Genomic DNA, 19,340 nt, shown 5'->3' with positions numbered 1-19,340 from the left:
CTCCAGTCTGGACGACAGAGCGAGACTCCAACTCAAAAAAAAAAAAAAAAAATTGATGCTTGACTCTAAATACTGAGTATTTATACTAAACAAATAGGTAGAGCAAAGTTGTTTTTTCTTCCCTTTATTTTATTTATCCATTTATTTATGTATGTGTTTATTTATTTATTTATTGAGTTGAACTCTCACTCCATCGCCCAGACCAGAGTGCAGTGGCATGCTCACAGCTACCCCAGCGTCAACCTGTTGGGTTCTGGCAAACCTTCTGCCTCGGCCTTCCAAGCAGCCAGAACTACAGGCGTGTGATACCACACCCGGCTAATTTTTGATTTATTGTAGAGATGAGGTCTCGCCAAGTTGCCCAGGCTGATCTCAAACCCGCAGCCTCAGGCAATCCACTCACCTCGGCCTCCCAAAGTGCTGAGATTACAGGTTGAGCCACCGAGCCTGGCCTCTTCCCTTTATTTTATTTCTGACTTACTTCAGTAAGCAGTTGAATAGCCAGTTAAGAATATGGCAACTTTCTTCCATCTCAAACCTTTTCCTCCTGACTTACATTATTAAGAAAACTAACTGTATTTTGCCCTATGTAGGAGAATATAGACTGTGCTCTTTTTACCTCCACTACCCATAAGTTTCAAGGTGGCAAAAAGAAGAGTAGGGTTGTACTGGCACAGCCCATCACAGTGTTTGGCATATAATAACTGCTCCACAAAAATATCTCTCCACACTGTCTAGGGCTTGTCATTTCTGTCATCTTTATTTAGCTTGAGGTGGTACACAGTTTTGACCTTGGAACTTTCTGAAGTGCTTGGCTAGGAGTCCCAGTGGTCCTGTTTCATTTGATTTACAAAGTACTTTTCAATATTAACTTTATAATAAAGGAGCTATATTCCCAGAAGATATTTTAGCCAGGAGGATACATGTCATGATTTATGGCTAGAGAGAATAATAAAATATATAAAACCACACGTGATGGGGCCCATTAGGTTATTTCTAGATAACTTCGCTCCTACGTTAAACTGGCTATGTTTTTCCATGTCTATGTCTGCTAAGTGGACTAATCTCAACATCAGGTTTTCATAAGATTAGTAATCCTTCTTTGTTAAGAGAGTCTGTTTAAAATTGAAGACAATTATCCTGCCTGGAAATATATAAATATGTGCTAAATATTATTATGTTTTTATATTTTTAAAGCAGATCTGATAGTATAAATATACTTTTGATCAGGCATTTTGCAGAAATAGGAGGTAAGAAAAAAGTGGCAAGGCTAAGAAAATTTTTAACCTTGAGTAATACTATGGATTCAAAGCTTTAATCTGAATTATTAGCACACATAAATCTATCTTTTTAATTAAATGGGGTCTTTGGCCATTGAACACCAGCATATGGACAGAGTTAGTTACTAGATGTTATTATGAGGCTGAGCCTGGCCACATAATCCATTAGAGGTAAGATTCAGTTATATTAGTAGCAGCAAAGTGATTTTTATGATTGTAAGAATCTTCTCTTTGTTCTGTCAGTATCAATTGTTTCTGTCCTCATAAAAATCTAAAAAGGGGGTTAGGTTTATGATCTATACTTTGGGTGAATAACTTGTAACATTTCTCTCCAATGAGCCAAGAGATATTTTTTCTTTCTGAAAATGACTCGTAGTACATAGCTTGTCTAAACTAGCTGTCCCCAACCTTTTGGGCATCAAGGACCGGTTTTGTGCAGTTTTTCCATGGATGCCGCAGAGAGGTGGGGGTGGATGTGCAGTCAAACCTCAGGGCTAATGTTAATCTGTATTTGTAGCCACTTCCCAGTGCTAGCATCACCTTAGTGCCACCTTAGATCATCGGGCATTAGGTTCTCTAAGGATCCTGCCACCTAGCTCCCTGTCATAGGCAGTTTACAATAGGGTTTGCTCTCTTATGAGAATCTAATGCTGCTGCTGATCTGACAGAAGATGGAGCTCAGGAGGTAATGTGAGTAATGGGGAATGGCCGTAAATACAGATGAAGCTTGACTGGCTTGCCTACTGCTTGCCTCCCTCTATGTGGCCCAGTTCCTAACATGCCATAGATCGATACTAGTATGTGGCCCAGGGCATGGGGACTTCTGGTCTAATCTACTTCAATGCATGGCTTTGGGGAGATTGAGATCATGGGATTATAATGTTAGGAAATATTACTGAAAAGCATGAATGGGCATTAAAATATACACTTAAGATGGTATGAATATTTGTGATTATTATTGTTAATAATGAATATTACATATTTCCTTTAGAAATTCAATCAGTGTTTATCAATTACACTTAATACTTTAGAGAAACAATTTGTAGTAATATGTTAAAATGTATGGTAGTAAATGAGAAGAAAATTAATGACTGTTTTAAGGCCTCAGCCTACTTCTCAGATGAAACATCAGTAGTAAACCCCTGAGATACAATTTGAATGACAGTGCAAAGTAAATCAAATGCAAAACTGGTGTATCATGATGAGAGGATGAATAAAACCTGTTTCATAATGTTATGGAGAAGATAACAGAAGATTGTGCATGTAAACTACATGTGAACTACTGAATAAAAGTTGTTCTTTCTAGTGGATATACATTTTAATTAAAAAAAATTTTTTTTGAGTTGGAGTCTCACTCTGTCGCCCAGACTGGAGTGCAGTGGCATGTTCCTGGCCACCGCAGCCTTGACCTGCTGGGCTCCGGCAATCCTTCCACCTCACCTTCCCAAGTAGCTGGAACTATGGGCGCGTGCTACCATGCCTGGCTAATTTTTTTAATTTTTTGTAGAAATGAGGTCTTGCCAAGTTGCCCAGGCGGGTCTCGAACCCGCGGACTCAGGTAATTCACTCACCTTGGCCTCCCAAAGCGCGAGATTACAGGCTGAGTCACCGAGCCCGGTGAGGATGGACATTTTTAAAGGAAGGTAACTACCAGTCAGAATAAGAAAGAATTTTCTAATAATTCTTACCATTACAAAATTGTGACTTGATCAATTTTCACCTTGGAAGTGTTCAAACAGTGTTTAGTTCATCGTCCTTTACAGATGTTATAAAGGGAAACATCTTTGAATGGGAGGTTGTGCTACATGACTTTTATAAATGTTTTTTTAAGCTATTATATGCCGGGCTTGATGGCTCAGCCTGTAATTCTCCCAGCACTTTGAGAGGCTGAGACAAGTGGATTACCTGAGCCTGTGGGTTTGAGACCAACCTAGGCAACTTGGTGAGACCTCATCTCTATAATAAATTAAAAAATTAGTTGGGTGTGCTAGCACACACCTGTAGTTCTGGCTACTTGGAAGGCTGAGGTGGAAGGATCACTGGAACCTTGGCAGGCTGTTGCTGCGATGGCCATGAGTGTGCCACTGCACTCCAGCCTGAGCAACAGAATGAGACTCCAACTTAAAAAAAAAAAAAAAAAAAAGATATTACGTCTAGTGGGGTAGGGGCCCCATATTAGTGATTTGTATTATACTGTGTACAGCCTCTATGGTTATCTGAAAATGAAAGGGACTGATACAGCAGGAGAGACTTCAGCAGACACTGGTTGGTGGAATTAATAAGATTAAGTTAAGAGCAAGTGCACCATATCTTTTTTTTTTTTTTTATACAAACACTTATTGAAAGCTTTCTCTGTGTCAGGCATGTTGCAAAACTTTTATATGAATTATTTTTAACCTATCAAATCAGTGTTCTATATTACAAATGAGGAAAATAAGGCAAAGAAAGGTGAATTAATTTGCTCAAGGTCATTTAGCTGGTAATGTGCAGATCTGGGATTTGAACCCAATTTGCCTAACTCCAGAGCTGAAGCTCTCGTTTACATGTATTGTACTTAGTGTACACACAGCAGCAGTTGTCCTGGTGCATCTCTGTGATGGATTTTTTTTTTTTTTTTGAGTTGGAGTCTCACTCTGTTGCCCAGACTGGAGTGCAGTGGCTGCTCCTGACCACCGCAGCCTCAACCTGCTGGGCTCCCGCGATCCTTCCGCCTCAGCCTTCCAAGTAACCGGAATTACAGGCGCGCGCTACCACGCCCAGCTGATTTTTTGATTTATTGTAGAGATGAGGTCTCACTGCCCAGGCGGGTCTCGAACCCTCAGGCTCAGGCAATCCACTCACCTCAGCCTCCCAAAGGCGTGGGATTACAGGCTGAGCCACCGAGCCCGGCTTTCTGTGATGGATTTTGAAGATGCCGTAATTCCGTAGTAGATGGACCTTTACTCTGTTGGGTACTACTAACACTGTGATGCTAATTAGGCACGGTTCTTGGTATGTATTTTGCAAGTTGTGAAGCCTAAACTCAGAATGTCAGGCAGAACTTCCTGCCTAAATATTAACCCTCTGTTTAATACTTCTGCTATAATACTGTTTCTGTGTGTATGAGTGAACCTGTGTCCATGTACAATGATATTGCTAAGACATATACTGATTGAGCTGGTCAAACATAACTATATAGCAAGAAAGAGATAGGAAACTGAGTAATATCCTCTTTTGTCGTGTTAGTCTAGAGAGCTGAATTTTTCTAGAATTGGTACATTCTGATGATGGACATGTAGATGAATAATTGATGTAGACCTGTGCACTTGGCTTTTCTGGATTGTAATATGGTCTTCTAGTAGTAATGAAGGCTGAAGGTAATTACACCATCAACATTCAAGAGCAGGAAGTGATTTTAGGAACAATTTGTAAACTTAGTGGAATGAAAACACATCAAAAGTTATATGGATAAGTACTGGTTACAGATGTCATCTAAAGCCACAGATTCTTTAGAGCAGTCAGAAGGTCATGAAAGAAAACAGATCAAGATATAGGCTCTCTCAAGTGACTATACAAGCGCGAATTCAGCACATTTGTAAATGCACGGGCATTAGTAAATTACTAAGCCATGGCAAGAGGTATGAAATTAAAATGTAAATTATTTGCATGTACCGTCAGAGAAAGGAAGTGATGCTGCCTTATATAAGATTAGAATATGATACTGAATTGGATTGTTAATTAGGGAAATATTATTATAGGGATGATTAGCAAAATTTGAATATAGACTATATGTTACATAATTTTGAGTCCATCAGAATTAATTATCTTGAATGAGTGAAATATACCATGGCTACATAACACAACGACCTACTCTCAATTGATACATATAGAACTACTTAGGATAAAAGGCTTTAATACTTGCAACTTACTTTCAAATCGCTCAGCAAAATGGTAACAGTGATATTATCCTTATTTTTATTACTGAAAAAGAGATGAAAGAAAATGTGGTGAAATGTTAGCAGTTTATAATTCTAGGTGAAAGATATGTGCATGTTTATTATGTTATTAGTAGTGTCACTTTTAAGAGGTTTAAAATTTACAAAATATAAAGTAGAAAAATAGATGCTTCTAACAAATAAAATATCAATACCAATAATATTAATTCATGTTTACTGAGCTTTCTAGGTAAATGAAAGTCTGATAGATGCAAAAATATTTAGAGGTCAGAATAACTATGATGGAGACACTAAAATATTATAGTGTCCTAATTTAAACATGCACATGTTAGTGTATATTTAATAATGACAGAAAACTCTTTTCAAGCATTTCCTTGAAGGACAGTTAATTTTTTAAATTACCAAGATTTTCTTGAGTCATGTAAGATATAGTATTGGGATTAAGAAAGAAAAGAAAGTTAGTAGGAAAAGAAAACTCTTCTAAATTTTATCCATTGCAAGTGTGCCCTATCAGGAATTTTAGCTGGAAGAAAGGAAAGATTGATGATAATGATCAGAATAGTATGGAACTTAATAAATAAAGGAAGGACTTTAGAAAATGTAAAGGGAAGTAGGAGGAAAATGTTCTAAGTAGGAATAATATTCAAAATTCATAGATGATCTCCCAGTTGATATACATAAGGCCACGAGTACTCTGGCCAGCATGGTTTTAGGTTTCAGATGTCTTATCTTTAAGCCTCTGGGGAACAAGAAATCCATTACTAGTCTTGCTGGCCAGAAGACCTCTTGTTGGCAAATTGCCTTGGTCTTCTATTCTCACTATTCCATCCTTGTGGGCCTTTTTCTTATCTGAGTAAGATGAAAGCAAAGAATCTGAAAAAGGTCAAAACAACCCACATTTTTGTTTTTACTTCCTCAATTAAGCCAACCATTCATTGAACTCTCATTCACATTTTCACAAGATTCTTTCTCATAAAAATTATTTTGAGCTCTTATAGGAAAATTTTCCATTCTAAGTCTATTTATTATTACCTTTCTTTAACTTTATTTTTTTTTTCTCTGTTTATTAAAATTCCATTTAAGTAGTAAGATTTTTCTTCTCCTTCAATCTCAAGCTATCTCTTAAAAGGATCTGATGTAGAGTACTCTGAATTTCACAGGATAGTAGCTTCTGCATACCCCATAGTCATCATTATGTATAATATAGGCAGAGTAAACAAAATCTCAGGTGGATACATACAATGCCTTAAAAATACAAATAAAGAGTGCTACAAAAATAGAAGATAAATTATTTGACAAAGTTCTACCAGCGAGCTGCTAAGCCAGAGCAAAGTCAAAAATGGATGTGTGCCCATAAACTGAAGTACCTGGGTGTTCCTAAGTATTGGGGGTTTGGTCTACATGATAAGAATGGAAAAAGTTACAGGTTTATGATAATGGATCTCTTTGGGAGTGACCTTCAGAAAATATATGAAGCAAATGCCAAAAGGTTTTCTCGGAAAACTGTCTTGCAGCTGAGTTTAAGAATTCTGGATATTCTGGAATATATTCACGAGCACAAGTATGTGCATGGAGACATCAAGGTCTCAAATCTTCTTCTGAGCCACAAGAATTCCGACCAGGTGTACTTGGCCAATTATGGACTTGCTTATCGGTACTGCCCAGAAGGAGTTCATAAATAGTACAAAGAAGACCCCAAAAGGTGTCACGATGGCACCATTGAATTCACCTACATTGACGTGCACAATGGTGTGGCCCCATCAAGACGTGGTGATCTGGAAATCCCTGGTTATTTCATGATCCAGTGGTTTACGGGCCATCTTTCTTGGGAGGATAATTTGAAAGATCCTAATTACATCAGAGATTCCAAAATTAGATACAGAGAAAATATTGCAGGTTTGATGGACAAATGTTTTCCTGAGGAAAACAAACCAGGTGAAATTGCTAAATTCATGGAAACAGTGAAACTACTAGACTATACTGAAAAACCTCTTTATCAGAATTTGCGAGATATTCTTTTGCAAGGACTAAAAGCCATAGGAAGTAAGGATGATGGCAAACTGGACCTCAGTGTTGTGGAGAATGGAGGTTTGAAAGCAAAAACAATGACTAAGCGAAAGAAAGAAATTGAAGAAAGCACAGAATCTAGTGTTGAAGATATGGAATGCTCAAATGCTCAGACAGAGACCACTCAAACCTGTTCAAGAACCAGAAAGAGAGTCCAGAAGTAACTCAAAAGCTGTGAACTGTCATTTTTATTTGACCCTTTTCTCCTTTTCTATTTGAAGTGTTTTATTTTCATGTGAGTCTTGTGGGGTAGGAATAATAATTAGATGCCCATGTCTTTGAAAAACATAAACCTTTTTAACTAAAATTAATATTTTGTACAATTGATTAAAGGCTAATATAAGCAATTCCAAAATCTTCAGGTTATATTCTTTAAGCTCTTCCAAGCTGTGTGTGTTTTGAGGTTTGGGGGTACATATAAGAAAAATTACTATGACATGCACTTTTCTAATCATTGTACATTTTGCAAAGTAGATAAAAATGTGTGACAGAGTCCTCACTTTCAAGGAAATGTGAAACAAAATAAAAGTCTCTTTTGTTTGATACAAATACACAGTTTATTTTGGCCATAAAAAAATTATTCGACAAAAAATTGCAGAAAAGTTAGTGCCTAATTGGGTGATCAAGTCAGAGAAAAAAACTCTACAGCAACAATTACAGCAACCAAAATAGATATATAAGGAATAAAGAAAATGGAAAGTATTTTTTAAAATACATTAAACCCAAGAAAATGATAAAGGAAAGCATTGTCTCTCTATCAGATAGGAAAGGAAAGCTCTTAACTGATGACATACAAAAGGCAGAGACTTTTAATAAGCATTTTCTTTCCCTCTGTCTTCACACAAAAAGGTCATCTTTGATCTAATCTCTGGGATAGCCAACACCTGGGTTGGGAGGGTTTGAAAGTCATGATAAAAGAAGGAGAGAACTAGAGATTGTGTAAAAATAAAATAAAAGGTTGTTCAAGTTCTGGGGTTGGCAAACTTTAATATATAAATGAAACTCTTTTAAGTTTGGGATGTCAATTATTTTCCTCTTTGGAGGCTTTCAGTTCATGATAAATACAGTCTCTCCATTTAAAATTATGTCAGTTTTATAAATGCAGAGCCTAGAAGAAATCGCCCATGAGCATGACACTGTCCCAACTCTTAAGAAATCCACTCACAGTAAACTATTCTTGCATGAGACTTTTGAATCAAGAAAATGATGTAATGTAATTTAGCCATATAATAATTCACAAAAGATGCACCACTTGCTAAATAAAGTCCTCATAGGTTCAGAGATATTTACCAGTAGCTTTTTTTTTTTAGAAAACAGGATTTATTGAGAGGACAGCAAAACTCCGACAGTGGGAGGAAACCTGAGGGGGTTGCCTTACCAGTAACTTTAAGCCACTACAGGGAAACTTTATCAAGTTACTTAACTACTAGTTTTAAACTAGAATTTTTTTTACTAAATAAAAGAGTAAGATGGTGATGTCATAAGCAGGGGTAGGAGGATGGAGAGACTACAAAAATGTTTGGTCAAGTGGACAGGAACAGGCACATAATAGCTTACTTAGTAGGGCAGGAAGCAATGGCATGAAGTGAGAAACCACCTAGAGCGGTAGCTAGTTAACAATTGAATCAGAGTCCAAGATAGCATCTTGTATTTACCAATTTTATTCTTTATATGGTAACTCGAGCTTAGAGGAATAAGACATCCTTTTTGGTTCAGAACCTTTAACTGCCATAGGTAAAATGAGGACTGTTATCTAAGACTACTTTCTAGGAACTTCTCTGCTCAAACACAAGCTATCAAATGCTTTGTGATTTTTGATCCTGGTATATGTAGTTTAACCTGATTTTGACTAGGTACTCTGTCAATATTCCTAGTGATATCTTTATTTGTATTTGGGTGCAAGAGTTTGGAGACAATATCTTGTCAAGATTATTTGATATTTGTCCAATGAACCTACAAATTCTTGAACTTTTTCCCAATCCATGACAACCTGTATAGGAAAAATGAACCTTGTTAGCTCTTAAACCCAAATCTGATTTTTAGAATTTATCACACTAAGAGAAGAAAAGGACTTGCTAAAGAAATATGAAACAGGGCCCTCCATTGACAGAAAAAACCCTGGGATTACCAACTGCTTCTTTAGAGTGGAAGAGAAAAGAAAAGAGAGTTAAGGGGAGAAAAGAGTTACTGGAACCTTCTACCAGCAGGAAAGATTTTCCCAAGAAAGGGAGAATATAGGAAAAGGGAAGGAGATGAGGGAGATGGGGACTACTATAGATAAAGGTTCTGGTCTCTTACCATTGCAGTAGCAAAGAAGGAAGAAGCCAAAAAGAGAACCACACCTTTCCAAATTACCTTTGAACACCCAGTGTTTCAACTACTGGTAAATATGGCAGAATAGGTATTCTGGAATTTAAGCAATCAAGAAGATTAGAATCCTTCTATCAGTCAAGTAATGAATATAGGGAGTTTATAAAAAGATGGAAAAGGCCTTGGTATGCAGACTAGATGTTACGGGCTTAAGTATTTTTCATTACATAATTTATTATTTTCTTTAATTTGCACAGAAGTATAAGCATGAAGAAAATTAGTCTATAATCATAGCCCCAGATAAATTTTGAGGTCTACAATTCTATTCCTCTGTGTAATCTAATCTATCTTGTCCAAGACTTTGCTATAGTTTATCTGTTCTTTCTCCTGCAACATTTCTCTGTAAATACAAAATCATTCCTGTATGAATTTTTAAAAAATCTTTTATCATTATCTATTACAGAATCCTCCCTTGACTCTGCATATTATCCCTCTTCTCTCTGCCCTATTCACAGCAAAATGTCTTGAGATTGTTGTTGCTAGTCTTGTTTCTGTTCCTTCATTTCCTATTCTCTCATTTCTATCTCAGGATTACTGCACTCTGCTGCTTTTAAGGTTACCAATGACTTATGTGCAAACAAATCCAATCTTCATCTCTCTTCTGAACTCTTAACATCTTTCACAAAGTTGACTACTTCCTTCTCATGACACTTTCTTCTTTTGACTTTGGTTATATTACATTTTCCTACTTTTCTTCCTATTTCACTGACCACTCCTTAGTTTCATTGATTCATTTAACCTCTGCTCAATTTCTAAGCACTGGGATTCTCCAAGACTCTCTTCTGGACCTTCTTCTCTTATCTGGCTATGCTCTCTCACCAGGCAATGAACTTTGATTGTATTGCTTTACATGCCATCTGTATCTGAAAGTCTTTCAAATCTTTATTTCAAATCTTTACATGCCATCTGTATCTGAAAGTCTTTCAAATCTTTTTCCTGGAACTTCAGACTTATGTTTCCAACTATCTACTGAAATTCTTCTCAAGGATCTCTAACAAGCATCTCAAATGTAACATGTCCTAAGAACAACTCTTGGTCATTTGCCACCCAGATCTCTTCCTCTTCAATAATTTCGTCTCAGCCAGTTTTATCAACACGTACCCAGTTGGTTTCAGTAAGAAGTCTAAGAGTAAGCATTTGTTCTCTTTCTTTTCTTTTCTTTTCTTTTTTTGAATTGGAGTCTCACTCTGTCACCCAGACTGGAGTGCAGTGGCCTCAACCTGCTGGGCTCTGGTGGTCCTTCCGCCTCAGCCTTCCAAGTAGCTGGAACTACAGGTGCGTGCTACCACGCCCAGCTAATTTTTGATTTATTGTAGAGATGAGGTCTCGCCAAGTTGCCCAGGAGGGTCTCAAACCTGCGGACTCAGGCAACCCACTCACCTCAGGCTCCCAAAGCACTGGGATTACAGGCTGAGCCACTGAGCCCTGCTTGTTCTCTTTATTTTCATTCTCTCATATCCAATATGTTATAAGTTCTACCTCTAAAATATTTTTTCAATCTATTCATTTCTGTCCACAGTAGTCCAATCATCATCCTCATCCCAGATTATTGCTACTTAATGTCATCTCTTTGAATTTCACTTACTCACTTAGAATCCATTCTTTGTACAACAAATCAATATTTGAAAACAATAATATCATGTCCCTCACCAGCTTAAAGCTTGTCATTTGTTTCCCAATGCAATTAGAATCAATATGCTTTCCTTGCCCTGGCTTTGGAACCTCCTGTCTTCCTCTCTGCACTCTTCTGGTACTGTGTTCTCTTCATCTCTGCACTCCAGTTCTGTGGCCATTTTTCAGACATGCCAGGTTCATTCCTTTTGTTTCCATGTATGGTCATTCACCCTGCCTTGTGAATGCTCTTCTCCTTGGATCATTGTGTGGTTATCCCTTTTTGTCTTTAGATCCCATCTGACACGCCATCCCTTCAAAGTGGGTCTCCTTTGAATTCCCAAATAAACAAGCAGTCATATTAGCCCACTGCCCTATATTGATTGCCACCAAAGCACTTACATTATAGTTTATTACTATATTTTAATTAGTTTGTGTATGTTGCTTATTTATTTACTCATTTGTTGGTTGTTTTATTTTCTCTGCTCATTTTCACCTTTTACTAGAGCATAAACCCAAGGAGATCAGAGAATTTGTCAGTCCTGAAAGAGTCCTTAAAGAGTACCTGATAATCTAGAAACATCTGGTGAATAGAAAAATAAATGAATGGCTAAACAGACATTTGGATATCTTTCACAGAATGTTTTAGATGCACTTTAAACTATGCATGCCTTCTTCTTCACCACAGTTTGATTTCCTTGAAGTTTGAACACCTTGAAGAGTGTTAGATGTTTCTTTCTTGGATGAGTGCATGAAAGTGTTTACTTGATTTGCAATAATGGGAAACCAGGGTATGAGAACTGCTAAAATGGATGCACAAAATATTGGGGTCCAAATTATTGTCACAATGCATATTATATGTCAGTACTTTTATTTTAAAAGTATTGCTGTTTGCTGGGATATTGGATGGGATAACCAGATGAAAGTAATAAAATTAAATGAAAAGAATACTGCATTTAGAGTTGAAAGTTGAGCTGTACAAGCCTATGTCCACAAAAACTTTTTATTAATGAGTATGAAGAAGAACTTGGAATGAACTGGGAGTCCCCAAGGAACATGGTAGATGTCTCCTGTCTCTATCTGTAATTCTATACTTTAATGCATAGTTAAGATATCTCCTACTTTTGTGAGAACTCATGATTTTCTAGCCTGGAGCCATCTCTCCCTAGTTTGAACTCTCAAATGATTTTGCCTCTATCTCTACAGATAACGACTATTTACTGCTTTCTTTTAATATTTGTGTACATGCCTTAATCTCTCCGCCTAGGCTGAAAACTTAAGATGAGGCGCTGTGTTTTGTTTTGTTTTAATTACTGTGTTTCGTATAATTTCCTGCAAATAGTTGGAGAACACTTAGTAAATATTTAGTTTGTAAGTGAATGAATAAGTAGCAGACAAGGCTAGATTATGTGAGGTTATGTGTATTTCTTTAAATGATGAAACTGCAAAAACATCATTACAGAAACAAAAGCTGTTGGGGAGGTTTTTAAAAAACATACTTTGTATGTTTCTAGGTTTGGAGGATGGTATTTGCTGTAAATATTAACAAATGAAATAGAGAAGAAGAAAATGAGGTCTTTCTGAAATATGCTATTACTCTAGTTGGTTTAAAATTAAGACGATTCAAGAAACATTATTTAAGAGTCTTAATTTTATTATGGGTGGATGGATAGATAGACCGAAGCAAACATCCAGAACCTAAGATTGACATAGATAGATAGGTACACATACATACATACACACATATGTGGACACATAGGTAGATAATTAACATCTAGGACCTATTTGGCCAGTAAGTAAATTATTTCCCTGTGAAATAACAACATGGAATACTTTGTGTTTATGGTTTTTAAATTGAATACATATAGCTAAAATTCCTAAAAAGTATTTTATTCTTACTAATTTTTTATAACTTAACTTATATATTTGTCACAGTTTTTATTTAGTGGTGTAACTTAATTGCTGTTTATTATGACAGTGTGATTTATAAAACTTTATTTTGTAACTTTATATCAGCATATGGACATCAAATTATAAAATAAATCAGATTCCCACTGACAGCATAAGAAAAAAACAAACAAACAAAAAACCACTTCGTTAGTGGGAATTCAATTAGAGTTCCTACCCTCTTGAGTTTATGTGAGATGCTTGTGGACCTGAAAGGAAATATTTACAACTTTCCGGTAAACCAGCGAACCAGTGACCAAAATTTAATTAAAAATTTACATAGACTGTAATAAGGACCAAAATTGGCCATAAACACATGGTATAGACCAATATAAATTTTCTTTTTTGACTACTCAGTACAGTGATATAATTTTATTTCACCGTGTAAGATGAGGAATGAGGAAATAAAACTATAACCCTATCATAGGGCAGCAAACACACTGAAGATAGGGACTTGATCTTATTCATTATTGAATTCCTAAGGCTAGGAGTGCCTGAACATACAGTCAACACTCATGACATAGTGTTCTGTAATGTAGGAACATAAGAATTCAGATCTAATGTGAATGTAGACTCACTGTCATCATTCACTTAGTCCCTATTATTTTATTAGCTTTGTAGCACTGACATTTAATTTGTTACACCACTTACAGATTTTGACAAGGATTTTTCTGGAGTTGAAAGCCAGTGATTTTTTGTAGAAGGGAGAAACAAGTTATTGAAATAGTTATTGAATATTTGCTGTTTTTCTAACACATAAAGTTATATATATATATATATATATATATATATATATACACACACACACACATATATATATATGATGCAGATCATAGCTTCCAATATAAGTAAATCGGAGTTGAGTTCCTGTTTGTGATTGTAGCCTGTGTTTTAGTCTATGAGATAATGACTCTAACCAATTTATGCTCATTCTTTGTATATTGAGAATGAAGGAGAAAGATAGGTGCCGATAGCTGAGTTTGCCTTGTGTACTCTTTAGTGTTCTCTCATCAAACACAGAATTTCATCCACCATTAGCATTGGACAAAGACCCTGTATGATCATGATAGACTGGACAAAAATGAGATCACTCCACACTCATACCTGACTCAAGCAAAAGCATGAACATTTTGCAGATCAGAAAATGACCCAATATTCCCCATCTGCACTTTTATTTTGGCTAACCAATGGCAGCTTTAACCTTAATTTACTATTCTTGTCTTTTATACTTTATTTATTTATTTGTTTGTTTTTGTAATAAGAGTCTCACTATGTTGCCCAGGCTGGAGAGCAGTGGCATGGTCACAGCTTACCTCAGCCTTGACCTCTTGAGCTCAGGTGATCCTGTGCTCCTCAGCCTCCTGAGTAGCTGGGATTACAGGTGTGCCACCATGCCTGGCTAATTTTTTTTTAAGAGACAAGGTCTCACCATATTCCTCTGCCTAGTGTCAACTCCTGGGCTCAAGCAATCCTCTCATCTCAATTTCCCAAAGTGCTGGGATTACAGGCATGAGTGCCTTTCAGATAAGAATGTTTAAGATACCCAATCATAGAATTACTCCTACTTTCTGACAATATCCAATCCAGAGCAAAGTCCTGCCTTTCTTGAACTCTCCCCAAAATCACCTAACAGAAGTTCAAATCCTATATGTTCTGTCTGACACACTCTTACTCAGTTACCCCACAGTTCCCTCATTACAGTGAATCAACAGATCCACATTTGTTCAAAAACAGGCGTGTTCCAGGTGGAATGTGTTAAGACTTAAATGTTATTTTGTATATGTGCATGTTTTTTCCTGAATAAAGTTTCTGGAAGGCAGTAGAAGTTTGAACTAGAAAAAAACTAAAACTTCAAATGTATGCAGAGTTGTAGTTTGTTTGACCAACCAATATTACTATATATTTCCATAGATCCCTTTCGAAAGACTAAAGTGTCAGTATGGTATTAACTACATGTTTGAGTCCTGAACTTTCTTTCTATGGATTGGCAACCTTTCTGCTAAGTAGTTTGCCATAAATTCAAACATAACAGTACTAAGGGACTAACACACCACTGAAAGACTTGCTAGAAAAAATACATTTAAGATGTAAAGCTTATTTGCCTGAATGAGTTGTTCCTGACCTTCCACAAGGTAAGTTGTTTTGAAACTAGAATTTTGAAACTGGAATTTTTATGATACTATATTTTGAATAAATACAAGTTTAGTGATTCATCAGTTATGCAATATCATCCTTTTGTTATTTTTATCTGGCCAGTGAAATAATTTTCCTACACCATCTCTTTAGTATGTAATGCACTCTACAGGGTACTGAAACTTTTTAAATAGCTAGGTATTCGTTAGATAACCTGTTTTTTTTTTTTTTTTTTGAGTCGAAGTCTCACTCTGTTGCCCAGGCTAGAGTGCAGTGACTGCTCCCGGCCACCGCAGCCTCGATCTGCTGAGCTCCGGCGATCTGTCCACCTCAGCCTTCCAAGTAGCTGAAACTACAGGCGCGTGCTACCACGCCCGGCTGATTTTTGATTTATTGTAGAGATGAGGTCTTGCCAAGTTGCCCAGGCGGGTCTCGAACCCGTGGGCTCAGGTAATCCACTCACCTCAGCCTCCCAAGGCGCTGGGATTACAGGTTGAGCCACCGAGCCCAGCTCATTAGATAATCTTACACAGAGTAAAAAATATTTGAGTTAAGATCCCAAAGCACAGTTGATTCCATATATCTAATACAGTGTTTAACTGTATTTTCAAAATAGATTATTTTTCAGATATTAAGCTATAGGACAGTTTTTCAGTAAATGCTTTTGTCAATATTATTTTCTTTTTCTCATGTTATGAAATTTATCTTCATCAGGAAGAGCATTAAAAATAAAACAGAAAATGTTATTTTACCCTTGACTACACAGTGGCATATATTGTTTGCATATATGCCTATTTATACTTCAAAATGCAAAATGGAAATAAAGATATTTGGGAAGAATTTTCTAGAATAAAGAACTAAAGGACGGCTTCTACATTTGGAAAATGGCTTAAAATAGTTGCGATTTTTACAATGGAAAGATGAAGTACAGAGGCAGGTTGTACATAACTTATTTGGCAAAATTAGGTCTCTGAAAGTGGATATTGCCCCTAAAACCTGACAAAGGAACATTTAAGCTTAGTAATGGTCCTTCAAAGTTTATAAAAAGGATGTACTGGTGGGCAATATTTACACCCCCGTCTTAGAAGAGTTTTGGTGAAGATGATGATGGTGCATGAATCATGAAAGGTGGAGAATACAGTAAATGATCTTTGGAATTCTAACAGTTAGTTATGGAGATTATGCTAAAACATTTTAAATAATTAGGTCAAGAGAAGTATTTACATTGATAGGTATTAAATGAAAGGAAAATAGGTGGTTAGGAAACAGAGGAATGAGAGTGGGTTAGAATAGTCGGGAAAGATGGCATGACTGAGTTGAGGTTGGCCTGAGCCTTAAAGAACAGACAGAAATGTAAGAAATGGAGAAAGGAGAAGGACATTCAGGACATATGGCCATCAATATATGATGTTCCTTATCATCATTGTTAACAAATATCTTAATATAGGCTTTCTCCCAGATATTCCAGTAAGCAACAAGGGAGATGGAAATTTACAAATTCATTAGATACTTGCTGAATTTACATTTTTAAAGACTTTCTAGTCTTGGAAAGCATGCAGAATTACAGACCAAAATGGGCCAACAGGACTGTCAAGCAGCAGAATTCTGGGTGGAATGACAATTATATCTGACCTGATTTATTTTTTGTTCTCATATTTTAATGTATTTACATAAAAGAAAAGAAATGTTATCTCAGATAACCCTTTCTGTCCTGGATTTCTCGTATCTAAAATAAAGATATTTAAGAACTGGATCTTTGAGGGCCCTTGCAGATTTGTAATTGCATAGTTCTTTGTTCTGTGTTTATCAGCATACAACATATACTGTGAAAGAGTTAGATCTTAGTCTTCATGGTGTGGATTATATGAAATGGAGTTTTGCTCATATAAATTGTTCCATGTTATTTTAACCTCATTTACAGTTTTTAAGAAAACCTTGAAAATTAGAGTAGGCCATTTGAAGCTCCTGCTGGATCAGGCAGTATCAGGAGTTGTGCCTACCCTTCAGAATTTTGAAAAAGCTAAGTACCAATATTTTATCTAATTTTGGAAAAACTTGCATGATTATTATTACAATGTACTTTTCCCTAGTCGGTCTATTTTTTGTGTCTTCTTTAAAAATCTGCCTGCGGGTTAATATGAAAAGGAGAAAGCTTCAAAAATGCACTTAATAACTCTAAACAATAGAGTGTCTCTCAATAGAATTGCGTTAACTGAAGTATGTGTAAGAAAGATGCTATAATTCTAAGCTATATTGGGAAACGTTAACCAGAGTTAACTTACTTCTAATCACAATCCCGCGGATGACGACTCCTCCCATTGTCCTCCATTCTGTCAGTCTTCCACATTCTTTGCCTTGGAGATAGAATCACACATCAGAAACGCTGAGAGAGCAAAGATGCCAACTCTTGGCTTTTGAATTGCAGAAGCCAATTCTGCAACGTAAATGAGTTTGTGAAGAAGATATGATGACCCATATAGAGCCTCCTTCAACTTTGCTGCCAAGATAAAGTAAGAGTTCTCCTGATGGATGAGAAGTGACGAGTGACTAAATGGCCATCTCTAAGGGGAAAGTGAGTCATGCACTAATCCCCAGTCAATCCCAGGAGGTGGTTTATCGATAGAGTTCTCCATAGAGTTCTCTGTTGATAGGTTCATTAATAGGATACCAGATGGGAACAGTGTTTTCCTAGATAGGGTGTGGGAAGTCAGGAAGATCTTGGAGACTGATGGGCCTAAGGCAGCATCACCTTTCCTGAACCTATCCCATTATGAGAGAAGTAAACCAATCTCCATGTACCTGAGGGGTTCAATAGTTGGGGACAAACATTTGCATGTTTGGAACTTTGGCAAGAAGATAGAGGAAATTCAGAGATGCTGAGATGGAGAGATGACACTAAGGACTGGATGCTATTTCCCTGAACGCCTCCCACTTATCTGCATTGTCTAGTCATTAAATATGCTTCTTGGAACTTTTATAAAATCCTGAAGTGATTAGCTCAAAATTTCTGCCAGCTGGCAGGTTGAGTCTTGAAAAATAAATTTAGTTGTTCAATAAATGTGACAGTAAAAATGGATACAGTGCTTACTGTGCTCCAAACACTATTCTAAGCACTTTAGCTGTAGTAACTAATAAAAGTCTCACACAACCAGTGGAGTTATTGTTATCTCCACTCACTGATTATTAAACTGAGACCCAGAGAAGTCTTCCCTAATATCACACAGCCAGTAAGTTACTAAAGCCACGATCCAAATCCAGGCAGTCTATATTTGATTATACAAGATCACTTCTCAAAGAGATGTAGCAAATAAAATTATATTTCTGGTATAACTGAGTCTGTAACTCATATTTTATGTGCATCATACTTATGTTGGCAGGATCTTGTGAAAAGCAGTCTTTGACATTTGTTTCTGTATCTATTCTTAGCAGGCTGTTGAGGATGCTGCTTATTCTATAACACAGTGTGCTTTCTGGAAGACCATGGAAGTAATTTCTTTATTCTTAGTATTGGAAATATTTGAGCTTCTTCTGAGTAACCACTTTATTTGTATTTTGTAGAAAAATCAACTATTTAATCTTATTTCTCTGTTTTCATTGACTGCTACGTAACTTAGAGCCAAACGTTAAGTTTGCTATTGGCAAGTCTCTATAAATTTATGACTTGTGTTGTGTGCACTCACTGTACTGGTCCATCCCAACTTTCCCTTTGCTTTGCTTTTTACCTATTTTAATTTACTTTATCTGTCAGTAATGTACATATCTTAGTGAAACACCTTAAATCCTTTCTGAGAAAGGCAGGTTGTAAATACATGCAAATATTATTTTTCTTTGCTTCCAAACTGCATCACTCTTAGATCTTTCTTGGTCAGCAGAAGGACCCCAATGATTACTTTATAGTAATGTTATTCCTTCATTGGCACATTTTATCCACAGAGGACAGAGAGGATAAGCTCTGAAGGACACAGTGTGCTTACTGTTCTCTCCTCTCTATTTTTGT

The 19,340-nt window shown here is 36.5% G+C and overlaps 1 protein-coding gene and 1 pseudogene across 1 annotated transcript in view; both read left to right on the top strand.

Moving 5' to 3' along the window:
• The window catches only part of LOC103263210, a 52,576-nt pseudogene extending 45,130 nt beyond the window's left edge, over positions 1–7,446 (top strand).
• The window catches only part of ZFPM2 (zinc finger protein, FOG family member 2), a 460,753-nt gene that overhangs the window by 46,562 nt on the left and 394,851 nt on the right, over positions 1–19,340 (top strand). The gene's annotated exons all lie outside the window — the stretch shown is intronic.

This window comes from Carlito syrichta, unplaced genomic scaffold (assembly GCF_000164805.1).
Source record: "Carlito syrichta isolate Samal-C Ts95f unplaced genomic scaffold, Tarsius_syrichta-2.0.1 Scaffold304764, whole genome shotgun sequence".
NCBI classification, from domain to species: domain Eukaryota; kingdom Metazoa; phylum Chordata; class Mammalia; order Primates; family Tarsiidae; genus Carlito; species Carlito syrichta.
This window is presented reverse-complemented; position numbering and strand designations above follow the sequence as displayed.